The following is a 13,343-nucleotide window of genomic DNA, read 5'->3' as shown; positions in this document are numbered from 1 at the left end:
AATGGCACTATATGCATTGGGATGCTTCTATAAATATTTACTATATTCAAATAGCTAGATTATTTTAGATTGAATAATAACTGTGTCTTTTATTTTTAAAAGTAAATGTTTCTTTGTATGTGATTGTTGATATTTCTTTGTTTTTATAGTTGTCATTAGATGGCTGTTTCTTTATTTTTTAGATAAAATTTCTTTGCTTATGGCTGCGTATATGTCTTTGTTTGTGATTGCAGATGGATGATTGCAGAAAGTCTACTTTAAAATGATTGATAAATGAAACTGATCGAAGAAGAAATTGAAACAGTTGATGAATTGGATGAAGTGAAAGAGACGTGATCCAAGTGTAGCAACTAGAAAGTTATTCTTTATTTAGCTAGTTGTATAGTAATGATATACCCATTTTCTAAACGATGTAGCTTCACCCCCTCTAACAAAATATAAAGTTTAATAAATGATGTAGCTTCACTTTCCAGGAGCATCCTGAAGAGGCGAAAGCAATATGCAAAAATCTACCTCAGATGTTTCTTTTGTTAAATAAATAAATGTTTTTTTAATAATAAATGGATGATTCTTTTTGTATTACTTTTGGTCATGATAAATTCCTGTATCGACAGTGTTGCAAATTGTATGGATAAGTTGAATGATTATGATTATTTCTTTCATTACATTTTAGTATGGTGACAAATTCATAGTTACTTATATAGGATAAGCTTTTTTTAAAAATTTTTCATTCACACGACTTCTGTTCAAGTAACATCTATTAAGTGTGGAAAAAGAACATCCTGATGTTTGACAGAAATAACATCCACTTAGATCTTTACAAAAATAATTAGGTACCTAACAGAAGTTAGTTGTATTTATTCTTTACTGCAGAGATGATTCAATTGACAGTGAATACAAGTATCACAAAAGAAAGAAAAATTTTTTGTCTTTATCCTGATGCTTGTTTAACAAAATTTAAAGAAGAAAAAAAAAGATAAAAAAAAGACAACAACCGTATCTGATTATTTGCTTTTTCAAGAGCAATCAAAGTGTTTTAACAGCTTTTCTTTTACCCACTGTTTGCTTTATGCAGTTATTATATTTGAACTTTGGACTTCAAAGTCCACATACACAACATACTACTTAGTACTACTTAGTGATGAACTTATGAGGCAAGTGTTACTTCCATGATTAAATTTATTATCTAGTGGTGAGAGTGTATGTAATAAATGAATAGCCATCTATGTCCATTATATATTAACTATAAAAATGCTCATAAGTCACAACAATTGAATCAATAAGTACAATATGCGTTCAATTACATCAAAATTAATTTCCACCTAAAATGATGATTCATTTCAAAGAATCATCCATTCAGTATAAAGAGAAACATCCATTTATTTAACAAAAGAAACATCTGATGTAGATTTTTGTATATTGCGCTCGGGTCTTCAGGATGCAACTGCAAAGTGAAAGCAAAACAAAACATTTATAGTCAACGTATATGCAACAGATTAATAGCCATCTATGTCTATTATATATTAACTATAAAAACATCCATAAGTCACAACAATTAAATCAATAAGTACAATATGGGTTCAATTACTTCAAAGTTAATTCCCTTCTTAAATGATGATTCCTTTTAAAAGAATCATCCATTTAGTATAAAAAGAAGCATATATTTGTTTAACAAAAAAAATATGTGACATAAATTTTTACATAAACATTTAAGTTGCCTACAAAAAGAAAAATACTAAGTAGGACTAAAATAAAATACATCCAATTTGCTGTACTAACAAATTGGCAAATTTAGTTTATTCGCAATTGTTGCTTACACATAAAAATACAATTCTACTATTTGGCAAAATAGTAACAAAACCAAGGATGAAGCTGAAACTTGAACCTAAGTTCTAAACTTGACCTTTACTGCTCATATTGTACAATATAAAGTTTGTCGATCTCCTTGGAGTGTCTGAGTTAGAAAAAGAAACACACGGAGAATTTACAAGAAAATGAAACTTGGGGACATGTACTGGTTGTTTAGGAGTGCTAACAAAATTGAAACCTTTCACACTTCTATTTATTTGTCTATTATGATTTTATAGTGTTTCATAATTGAATAATCAACACTTTCCATTGAAGAATAATACACAAAATTGATCAAGAATCATCCACATACATACTAAAAGCAACATACGTTTATTATGGTCGGAGACATATACACACAAAAATTAGAAAAAAAAAATCCCTATTTCACGGTGTCTAGTTAATGTAACATATTGCGAATGTGTAGTTAAATTTCAAACCACCCATATTGAACACAATCCACAAACACCATTCTCTTTTTTTGTGGCAAAGTCAAAGAATCGTATCACAAATAATACAGTCCAATCTAACAAAGCAGTAACATCCAATCTCTATGCACAGGCATCTCAGCAATAGGGGGCCCCTAACGACAACAACATCCAGTGTCGAACAAGTACATTGACCTATATTTACCACAATTGAATCCAATTTTATTCTGTCTCAGTTAAAATAAAAAAAATAGCTAGTTTCACAGAAAATCCATTTGAATTCCTTCAATCAAACCTCTAATTTTAGACAGCAACAACATCCAACAAATCAAAATTCATTGTATATGATTGTGTCATTATATGCATATGATCTGATTTAAAATCCACTTACAACTAATTTACTCATACCCTTTTCAATCAAGTAACACGCATGAATAGATACTAACCGATTAGTACTGTCAGGCGAGGCTTCATGGCGCTAGCAGGAGGAGTCCGACGCGGCATTCGTCAGAGCAGAGCAGGAAAGCCAACATCGAGTTGTTCGGCTGAAAAATGGACGCTTCAATGGCGCTGCGACAACGACATGTAGCAGCAGCGACACAATGTAGGTGAGAATTAGACCCCCTGGTTGCTCGCACGTGGGCGGCACGACGGCGCTGCAGTGAACTGGACCGAACCTCTGACGAACGCGGCTGGTAGCACATGGACAGAATGGAGGCATTGCAGCGATCTAGGGCGAGCTTCCGATGCCGGCTGGTGCTCGCACATGGATGGACGGAGGCGCTACGGTGGTTGACGGCGGTTGAGAAAGGCGTCCGACGAACCTGGTTAGAAGGCACTACCATTGGATGGTTTTGAATGCTGCTAAAGTGAAACAGTGAAAAGGAGAAGAGGTTTAGCTAGGGTTAATTTTGTTGAATTGGGGTTAATTTTGGATGTTGCTTTTTGCTTGTGTGGTGAAATAGGCTTCGGGTCCAGCCTAATAGGAGTTGGCTGGACCCCTCTTGGTTTCCTAGCAGGATTGTTCTTACAGTTATTTTTTTAATGAAGTTAGTAAAATACTAGTTTGTCGATAAATTTTTATTAGTCTTTTGATATGAAATTTAGTGCAAAATCGACATGTTATATATGTTCTTATTTTTTCAAGTCTCTTTCTTTATGGTTCATGAATATTATAAACTTCAAACCGTTTCATTTGCATTTTATTTTAAATAAAGATAAAACAACATATTTAAGATATTTATTATATAATGACGGTGTTATACTAAATTCAAAAAATTTATAATTATAAAATATTATTTTTAATTTACTATATCAAATTAAAATATAAGTTTGTATCGCACAGATTTAACATTAGTTATATACATACCAGAACAAATAAAAACAATTACATATTTATAACAATATATAATACTAATACATGAAGATTGATGTCCAATTTTCTATTTTCTATTTTAACCCTACTAACATAATTCAAAATTATTTTGCAGTTACTTATTCTATTAACAATTACAAATTTCATTTAGTTTTGTGGAAGTTACTAAATTTACGTATAATTTTTACCTATATTTTATTTTCTCTTTAATTTACTTATCCAATCAATATTTTTATCATTCTTTTACCTTTTAGATAGTAAGCTCATTGGTGGAATTGAAGAGTCTGATATTAGGTAGCGTCGGTAGGAGTGGGAGAAAAGAGATCGGAATGGTGGGGTATAAATTGATAGCAATGATGAAAAATGGAGTATTTCGGTTTCGTCTGTTTTTACTCCATGGCAACGAGCATGTGCGCCTGATGTTTGACATCCATGAGAGAATCATGGTGGAGCAAGTGATGCAGCTTTCTGCAGAGGTTGGCGATGTCGATGGCGGTGGATCTGGGTCGTTAGACTTCGTCCAACATGACCCATCTCTCGCACCACCATCGATTCATGTTGTCAGTCCAGTGGAAGTCATGGAGGTCGACGGTAAGGAGTCTGATGGGGAGTATATTGCGAATAGCAACGAGAGCGGTTCCTCCAAGGATGATGATGAGGAAGAGTTTGTACCGGAGACCCCGGTTGAGGCATCACGTAGGTATCTTTTGCCTCCCCCGCATCCAATTTCAGCCTTGTCATCTGTACCCAGTCACTATGGTACGTTGGATCTAGACGAGATGCACGAGAATAACTCATTAGAAAACATGGGTGAGGAATATTACAACTTGGACGGTGGGGTAGACTTTAGGGTTGGCCACATATTCAAAAGTAAAGATGCAGTAATGCAGGGTGCTAAGAATTACATCATTCGCAAAAGTGTTGAATATCGAGTGGTGGAGTCCGATCGGTTGAAGTACCATGTGCGTTGCCGACAACATGCAGCAGGCTGCTCTTGGAGTCTCCGTGTTGCTCTCCGACAGAATCTCGGATACTGGTACGTTAAGGATTTATTGTATTCAATATTGTCAGTTGTCGTTGTTATGCTTGTTGAACATGTTTACCACAGTTGTTCTATTTCCCTAAGGAGGTGCGTAGAGTAGGAGGAGCGCAGACGTGTTTAGCACCTACAATGTCGCAGGACCACCGACAGTTAGACAGCAGTCATATCTGCCGTCTCATCCTCCCGTTAATACAGTCAAACCCGTCTATTAGCATCTCAATCCTACAAGGTGCAGTTAGGCTGAATTATTACTTCAAACTCTCATACATGAAGGTCTGGATAGCGAAGCAAAAGACGATTACACAGATATATGGTAACTGGGAGGAGTCTTACAACAAGGTGCCAAGCTTGCTGCAAGCGCTGCAAAGTTGTTGTCCCAGAGTAACTGATCCAACTTCCAACGCCATCTGTGGACCCTCTGCTCGTGCTGGTCCCTGCTCTGCTGTGTCATCACAATCAATATGTAGCACCTCGCATACTGTCGGAGGATGGCTGGGTTATCAGTATCGGGCAGCATCTGTTAAACACGATCCCAAAGCCATGTTAGTTTCAAGAAGAATGACTCCTTCCTCTGTGCCCCCTGCTGCTAGACTGGAGGAGGTCGGGCTTTGAGTAACCTCTCAACCAACTCCAAGGCCACATACCGTACCACGTGTGAAGTTACGAAAGCAACCACCCACGGACTCTCCATTAGCGCACAGCCCAAGGTGGTATGCGACATCCTGGAGGGTGATCGTGCACTCACCCACGACATGTGGAAGGTGTGGGTCTCTGGGCGCCAACGCTCAATGAATGCTGTGATCAGGGAGTTGTCGAAGACGAAATCCCTGAGCGGCAACACATCACCGAATTTGGCCTCCTTCAGGTACGGAACAATGGCGTTTGGTGGTGGGAGTGTGTGACTTGCTATCCTCGAAAGAAGCAGGCGATGCCTTTGGTAAACAATACGAATACCGAATCAAGAATTAATTTGGCTTATAAGTAAACAATTCAAGCAAATAAGCACAAACACTTAAATATAAATTTATTCACATCAAAAAGTTTACTTGAATAATAGAAATGCTTAGATAAATGATTAACTTTAACGTTTATTTTAATACAAATGAAAATGTCTCTTAAGATAACTAATGACTACACTTTCTATTTTAATTAAGGAAAAGTATAAGGAAACAATAAGAGTAGTAAAAAAAATTAATGGCTCTCAATTATCAATTTCACGTGAAGTTAACTGCATCTTAGTTTTCACCTCTAAAAAAATTAAGAAGTATGCACGAATATAATAAATTTAATAAAATCAATTAATATTAAGCTATTGTTAGGATAACTAACTAAATATAAGTATTTTATTTTAAATTTGATCATAAAAATAAAATGACCTAATTTTATTTTTAAAAAATTATAAGAATATATGAATTAAAATTAAGATTGTGACTCAATTATAATAAATAGAAAAATTTTAAGTGTATCAAAAATACTATGTTCTAATTGTTTTAATCGTTAATCTGAATTATAAAAAAGGATTGTCTAAAATTAGCTCAACACTTATGTGTTTATTGAATGTGCCACATTTATATAGGCCATTAGATTTTATTAGATTAAAATGAAAGGTTAATATAAAATAAGAGCATTGATAGACTCTAATAAATACAGAATATCATAGTACATAAATAAATACTTTAAATGACAATACTTTAATATATAATACTTTAAAAAACAACAAAATCTTTTATTCTTAAATAATTAAATATAAAATATATAAATACAAAATATCTAAATATTTTTTATTTATTAAAATTAATTATTATACAATTTTTTTTATAATATTAAAAATTATATTAATTTAGATATTATTATACAAAATATTATTTATAATACATGTAAATATTAATTTTTTTATTTTTTAATTTAAAAAACAGAATAAATAATATAATTTTAAATACATACTTAAATAAAAAAGTTAATATTTTCATGTATTATATATAACGTTTTAAATAAATTTTACTTTTACAAATATTTTGATAAAAATTATATTATATAAAAATAGATTTAACAAAGTAATTAATTAATAAATTTTAAATATAATAAACTAATTATTTATCAAGTAATATAAAATAAATTTTATTTATTTTATATTTTTATGTTGTAGTTTAAAAAATTATTTTAATATTATAAAAATTTTTTGTATAATAATTAATCTTAATGAATAAAAAAACTTATATTTTTTGTATTTTTTATTTTATATTTTTTAGAACAAAAAATTTCTATCTTTATATAAAAAATATGTGATCATCTTCTTTTATATATATATATATATATAAAGGGCGGTAAAAACGGATCGAATCCGTCGGGCCGACCCGCCGAACCCGCTAAAAAGGTGGGTTAGACTAGAATTTGAGAATTGTCAAATTAAAAAAATTTGCCAAATTATGTATATATGTTTCAATTATATGACTTTATTTATTTTATTTTACAATTTCATATATATGTTCAAATTACGTGATTTATTTTTTAAAATAAAAATAGTTTTATTGACAAATATTATTTTGAACAATTTTATTGAAGTTAAAAATTTTAAAAAAGATAATAAAAAAATTATATTATAATTTGATTATTTTTTATTTGTATTTAATTATTTAATTATTATTTTTTGTTAATTTTAACTAATTTAATTTTTTTTAAAAAATAAAGTAAAACGACTAACATTTTGTACCCACTTTAGATGGTGGAGCGGGCCAGCCCGCATTGCCACTATTATATACTATCTAGTAATTTTTTTTATATATTAAATAATTATAATAATATAATAAAATTGGAATAAAAAACATATTAAATCTGTTATAGTATAACTATTTAAAATATCATTTTAATATAATTTTTTAATATTATAAAAAAATTTTGCATAAAAATTTTGCGAATTTGGCGAATTTTTTTAATTTGACAGGTTTCAAATCCTAGTCCAACCCACCTTTTTTAGCGAGTTTGGCAGGTTGGTTTGACGGACTCGACCCGTTTTGCCACCCTAATATATATATATTAAGAAGATTATCACATATTTTATTATCTAAAGGTAGAAATTTTTTTCTAAAAAGTATAAATTAAATAAATACAAAAAATATAAAATTTTTTATTCATTAAGATTAATTATTATGCAAAATCTTTTTTATAATATTAAAATAATATTTTAAACTACAATATAAAAATATAAAATAATTAAATTTTTTTTATATTATTTGACAAATAATTAGATTATTATATTTAAATTTATTAATTAATTATTTTGTTAAATATATTATTGTTCATACCCTGGCCCAATATAAAGGCCCAGGTCCAACTAAAAGGCCTAATCTAAAGGATTAGAGCCTAGCTAAGTACCGACCTTCACATAAGAAGTCGGTATCAACCACGACTTGGTCAGAAGAGGTCGGATGCGAGATTAGCTGGCAGATAAACACTCATTCAAATGAGTAACCGCCCCTAAAATCTCTCTAACCGTCTCATAAAGCCATATCTTAACCTCCCCAAGATAATAGGGACGGTTACCACCCTAAAGATATGGCACTACACCAACGGTGGTTATTGGCTCGCCTCTATAAATACCCTGACACCCCTTCAGGTATCTCGAAGTTCCAATACATTCTAAACCTGCTTAACCCCATGCTGACTTAGGCATCGGAGTGTCATTGCAGGTACCACCCCCCATCTCTTGGAACACACAACTCGGAGGCAGCTCCCAGACGTAAACCAAGTCGGAGACCACACTCCTCCAGCGCTTGGGCCTCAGACAAGTCCAACCACCGTCCGGTTCTAGGTAAGCCCCGGAACATTGGCGCCGTTGCCGGGGACCCGAGAGATCACTCAACGATGGCGGATAGATCCCACGAAGAAGGCCATGTGGAAACAGATTCTGAACAAGAGAATCTAGACATGGGTAATGGCAATGAAGACAATGATCAACACAGAGAGGGCACCTCCGGAGTAAAGAATCCGAAGGTAAATTCCTCAGATGGACGTGAATCAGAAAAGGGCGGACCACCTCATGTAACTGAACTAATGGGATTGGTCCATAGCCGCTTGGAGCAATTGGAACAAGAGCGGGAGAGGCAAAAGGAAACCGAAAGGTACCTTAAAGAGGAGATGGAACGGCGGAAAGAGTTAGAAAGAAAACTCTTGCAGCTAGAATCCTCCCTCAAGAACTCCCGCGATGAAAGAGAAAACCAACTCCCAGGCGGAGAAGATCCCTTCAGCGAGGACATAATGAGGGCAAAAGTTCCAAGGAACTTCAAAAGCCCTGATATGGACCTCTATGATGGAACTACGGATCCAAAGCATCATCTTAGCAACTTCAAAAGTCGGATGTATCTAGCGGATGCCTCCGACGCTACGAGATGCAAGGCTTTCCCGACCACTTTATCAAAAGCAGCGATGAAGTGGTTCGATAGCCTCCCCCCGAGATCCATCACTAGTTTTGAAGACCTCTCGAGGAAATTCTTGATGAGGTTCTCAATCCAAAAGGATAAAGTAAAACATGCACCGAGCCTCCTGGGAATAAAACAGGAGGTCGGAGAATCTTTACGAGCCTATATGGAAAGGTTCAATAAGGCATGTTTAGAGATTCAAGACCTGCCGACGGAGGCAGTAATAATGGGGTTAGTCAATGGACTTAGAGAAGGTCCCTTCTCACAGTCCATATCTAAAAGACACCCCGTTTCTCTAAGTGATGTACAAGGAAGGGCCGAAAAGTACATCAATATGGAAGAGAATGCAAGACTAAGAGACTTGAGTTCGCGGCCTGGACCTACTTCCTCCTCTAGGGAAAGAGAAAGGGAAGTCAGGAAAAAGGAAGAACCCGGTCTCGAAAGGCCCAGAAAATATCACTCTTATACTCCTCTAAAGACTTCTATAGTGGATGTATACAGAGAGATTTGCAACACTGAAAGGCTGCCACCCCCAAGACCTATTAAAAATAAAAAAGGGGGAAGTCGCAGTGAGTATTGCGAGTACCATAAAATATATGGTCACTCCACCAACGACTGTTACGACCTCAAGAATGTGATAGAAAAGCTGGCTAGAGAAGGCCGGCTTGACAGATATCTCATGGAGAGGTCGGACGCCCATGGAAAGAGAAAGCGAGATGATATGGACAGAAGAGATCCTCCACCACAGACCCCTGAGAGACACATCCACATGATCTCAGGAGGATTTGCGGGAGGTGGAATCACCAAATCTTCTCGCAAAAGACATCTCAAAAGAGTCTTTCAAGTTGGGGATGAGACACCCGACCTCCCCACTATATCATTCACAAAAGAGGATGGGCAAGGGATAATCCCCGGGCATGACGATCCCGTGGTGATAACCATGATCTTAGCCAACGCCCATCTCCACAGAACCCTAGTAGACCAAGGAAGCTCGGCGGACATCCTTTTCAAGCCCGCCTTCGACAAGCTAGGGTTAGATGAAAAAGAGTTGAGAGCTTACCCCGACACCCTATATGGGTTAGGGGATACGCCAATAAAACCACTGGGATTTTTGCCCCTTCACGCAACTTTCGGAAAAGGGGAAAAATCAAGGACTCTGAGCATAGACTTCATAGTCATCGATGAAGGGTCAGCCTACAATGCCCTAATTGGCAGGACTACCCTTAATCGTCTTGGAGCAGTGGTATCAACTCCCCACCTTTGCATGAAATTCCCGACTCCAGGAGGAATAGCAACGGTAAGGGGAGATCAAAAATTGGCAAGGAAGTGCTACAACGAAAGCCTAAATCTGAGAGGGAAGGGCAAAGAAGTCCACACCATAGAACTAGGCGGCGCAAGAACCAGAGAAGAGCTACGACCCCAGCCGGGGGGAAAAACCGAGGAGATACAAGTCGGAGAGGAGGAAGGAAAAAACACTCACATAGGAGCCAACCTAGGGGAAACCCTGAAACAAAGGTTGGGTGAACTCCTAAGAGCTAATTCCGACCTCTTCGCCTGGAAGGCTTCTGACATGCCCGGGATTGACCCCGAGCTCATGTCTCACAGGCTCTCGGTTTACCCAGGATCCCGACCTGTACAGCAAAGAAGACGCAAGCTCGGCCCAGAAAGGGCCTCCATAGTAGAAGAGCAAGTACAGGCGCTCCTAGAAGCCGGCTTTATCAGAGAGGTCAAATACCCAACATGGCTAGCCAATGTAGTGCTAGTCAAAAAACAAAATGGTAAATGGAGAATGTGCGTCGACTATACCGACTTGAATAAGGCATGTCCTAAGGACCCTTATCCCCTACCGAGTATTGATACCCTGGTGGACTCCAGCTCAGGGTACCAATACCTATCGTTCATGGATGCCTATTCGGGATATAATCAAATCCCGATGCATGAACCCGACCAGGAAAAAACATCGTTCATCACACCAAAAGCCAATTACTGCTACGTGGTCATGCCATTCGGACTGAAGAATGCAGGAGCCACGTACCAAAGGCTGATGAACAAAGTGTTTTCCCCCCATCTAGGAAGCCTAATGGAGGTATACGTCGACGACATGTTAGTAAAAACCAAGCAAGAAGTCGACCTCTTAACCGACCTCTCACAAGTCTTCGACACTATAAGGTTGCATGGGATGAGACTAAATCCCGCAAAATGCGCCTTCGCAGTAGAGGCAGGAAAATTTCTAGGGTTCATGCTAACACAAAGAGGGATTGAGGCCAATCCCGACAAATGCAGAGCCATCCTAGAAATGAAAAGCCCGACTTGTTTGAGAGAGGTTCAACAGCTCAATGGCCGACTTGCAGCCCTCTCCAGATTTTTGGCAGGATCGGCACTAAAATCCCTTCCACTGTTCTCCCTATTAAGGAAGGGATGCCAGTTCGAATGGACTCCGGAATGTGAGGAGGTGTTCCAAGAGTTCAAAAGCTTCTTAAGCCAACCTCCTATCTTAACCCGACCGGAACCGGGAAAAGACCTCGTCCTATACCTATCCGTCGCAAACAGAGTTGTCGCATCAGCCCTGATTAGAAAAGATGAGGTCGGGCAACACCCGGTCTATTTCACCAGTAAGGTTCTACAAGGTCCGGAGCTAAGGTACCACAAACTAGAGAAGTTTGCTTACTCCTTAGTGATAGCCTCAAGAAGGCTACGACCTTACTTCCAGGCTCACACAATAAGAGTCCGTACGAACCAGCCCATGAAGCAAATCCTTCAAAAGACGGATGTTGCAGGGAGAATGGTTCAATGGGCGATAGAGCTTTCTGAGTTCGATTTGAGATACGAAACTCGGACTGCAATTAAAGCCCAGTGCCTCGCCGACTTCATTGCAGAATGCGCAGGTGAGCAAGAGGAAAAACCGACTACATGGGAACTCTATGTAGACGGATCCTCCAACAAAACAGGGAGCGGCGCAGGCATAATATTGGTAGATGGAAAAGGAACCCAGATAGAGGTTTCCTTAAAATTTGAATTTCCGGCTTCAAACAATCAGGCAGAATATGAAGCCTTGATTGCAGGATTAAAGTTAGCAGAAGAAGTTGGCGCCACAAAGGTGACGATCTACAGCGACTCACAAGTGGTGACTTCCCAAATAAATGGGGAATATCAGGCAAAGGACCCCAATATGAAGAAATACTTGGAAAAAACCTTGGAACACCTAGGGCGCTTTGCGGAAACCGAGGTCAAACATATAACTCGGGATCTAAATAGCAGAGCTGACGCCCTATCCAAGTTAGCAAGTACCAAACCCGGAGGGAACAACAGAAGCCTGATTCAAGAAACCCTCCAAGAGCCCTCGGTATCAAAAGCAGAAGATGAACGAGAGGTACTTGAAGTAGTCGGCCTAAACCTCGGATGGATGAATCCCTTAGTCGAATACCTAAAATTCGACATCCTCCCTAAAGGGGAGAAAGAAGCTAAAAAGATCCGAAGGGAAGCACAACATTATACTTTGGTGAGAAATGTCCTTTACAAAAGAGGGATATCAACACCATTGCTGAAGTGCGTACCGACCTCAAGAACCACCGAGGTCTTGGAGGAAGTACATAGTGGGATTTGCGGAAACCATCTTGGAGCAAGGTCGCTGGCCAGAAAAGTAATCCGAGCAGGATTCTACTGGCCGACCTTGCAGAAAGATGCAACAGACTTTGTGAAAAAATGCCAGCCATGCCAGATGCATGCAAATTTCCACGTGGCTCCACCAGAAGAGCTCATTAGTATAACTTCCCCCTGGCCTTTCGCAAAATGGGGGATGGATCTGTTAGGTCCTTTTCCCCAAGCACCAGGGCAAGTTAAATACTTAATCGTGGGAATAGATTACTTCACAAAGTGGATAGAAGCAGAACCGTTAGCCACTATCACCGCTCAAAGAAGTCGCAGGTTCCTCTACAAAAACATCATCACAAGGTATGGGATACCATATTCCATCACCACAGATAATGGAACCCAATTCACCGACGCCACCTTCAAAAACCTGGTAGCCAGTATGAAAATCAAACATCAATTCACCTCGGTAGAGCACCCACAAGCCAATGGGCAAGCCGAGGCAGCTAACAAGGTCATACTGGCAGGTTTGAAGAAAAGATTACAGGAAGCGAAGGGAGCTTGGGCTGAAGAGCTCCCTCAAGTGCTGTGGGCTTATAGGACAACACCCCAATCCGCCACAGGAGAAACACCCTTCCGACTGGTAT

Source organism: Arachis hypogaea, chromosome 13 (genome assembly GCF_003086295.3).
Source record: "Arachis hypogaea cultivar Tifrunner chromosome 13, arahy.Tifrunner.gnm2.J5K5, whole genome shotgun sequence".
In the NCBI taxonomy this organism is placed as follows: domain Eukaryota; kingdom Viridiplantae; phylum Streptophyta; class Magnoliopsida; order Fabales; family Fabaceae; genus Arachis; species Arachis hypogaea.
This window is presented reverse-complemented; position numbering follows the sequence as displayed.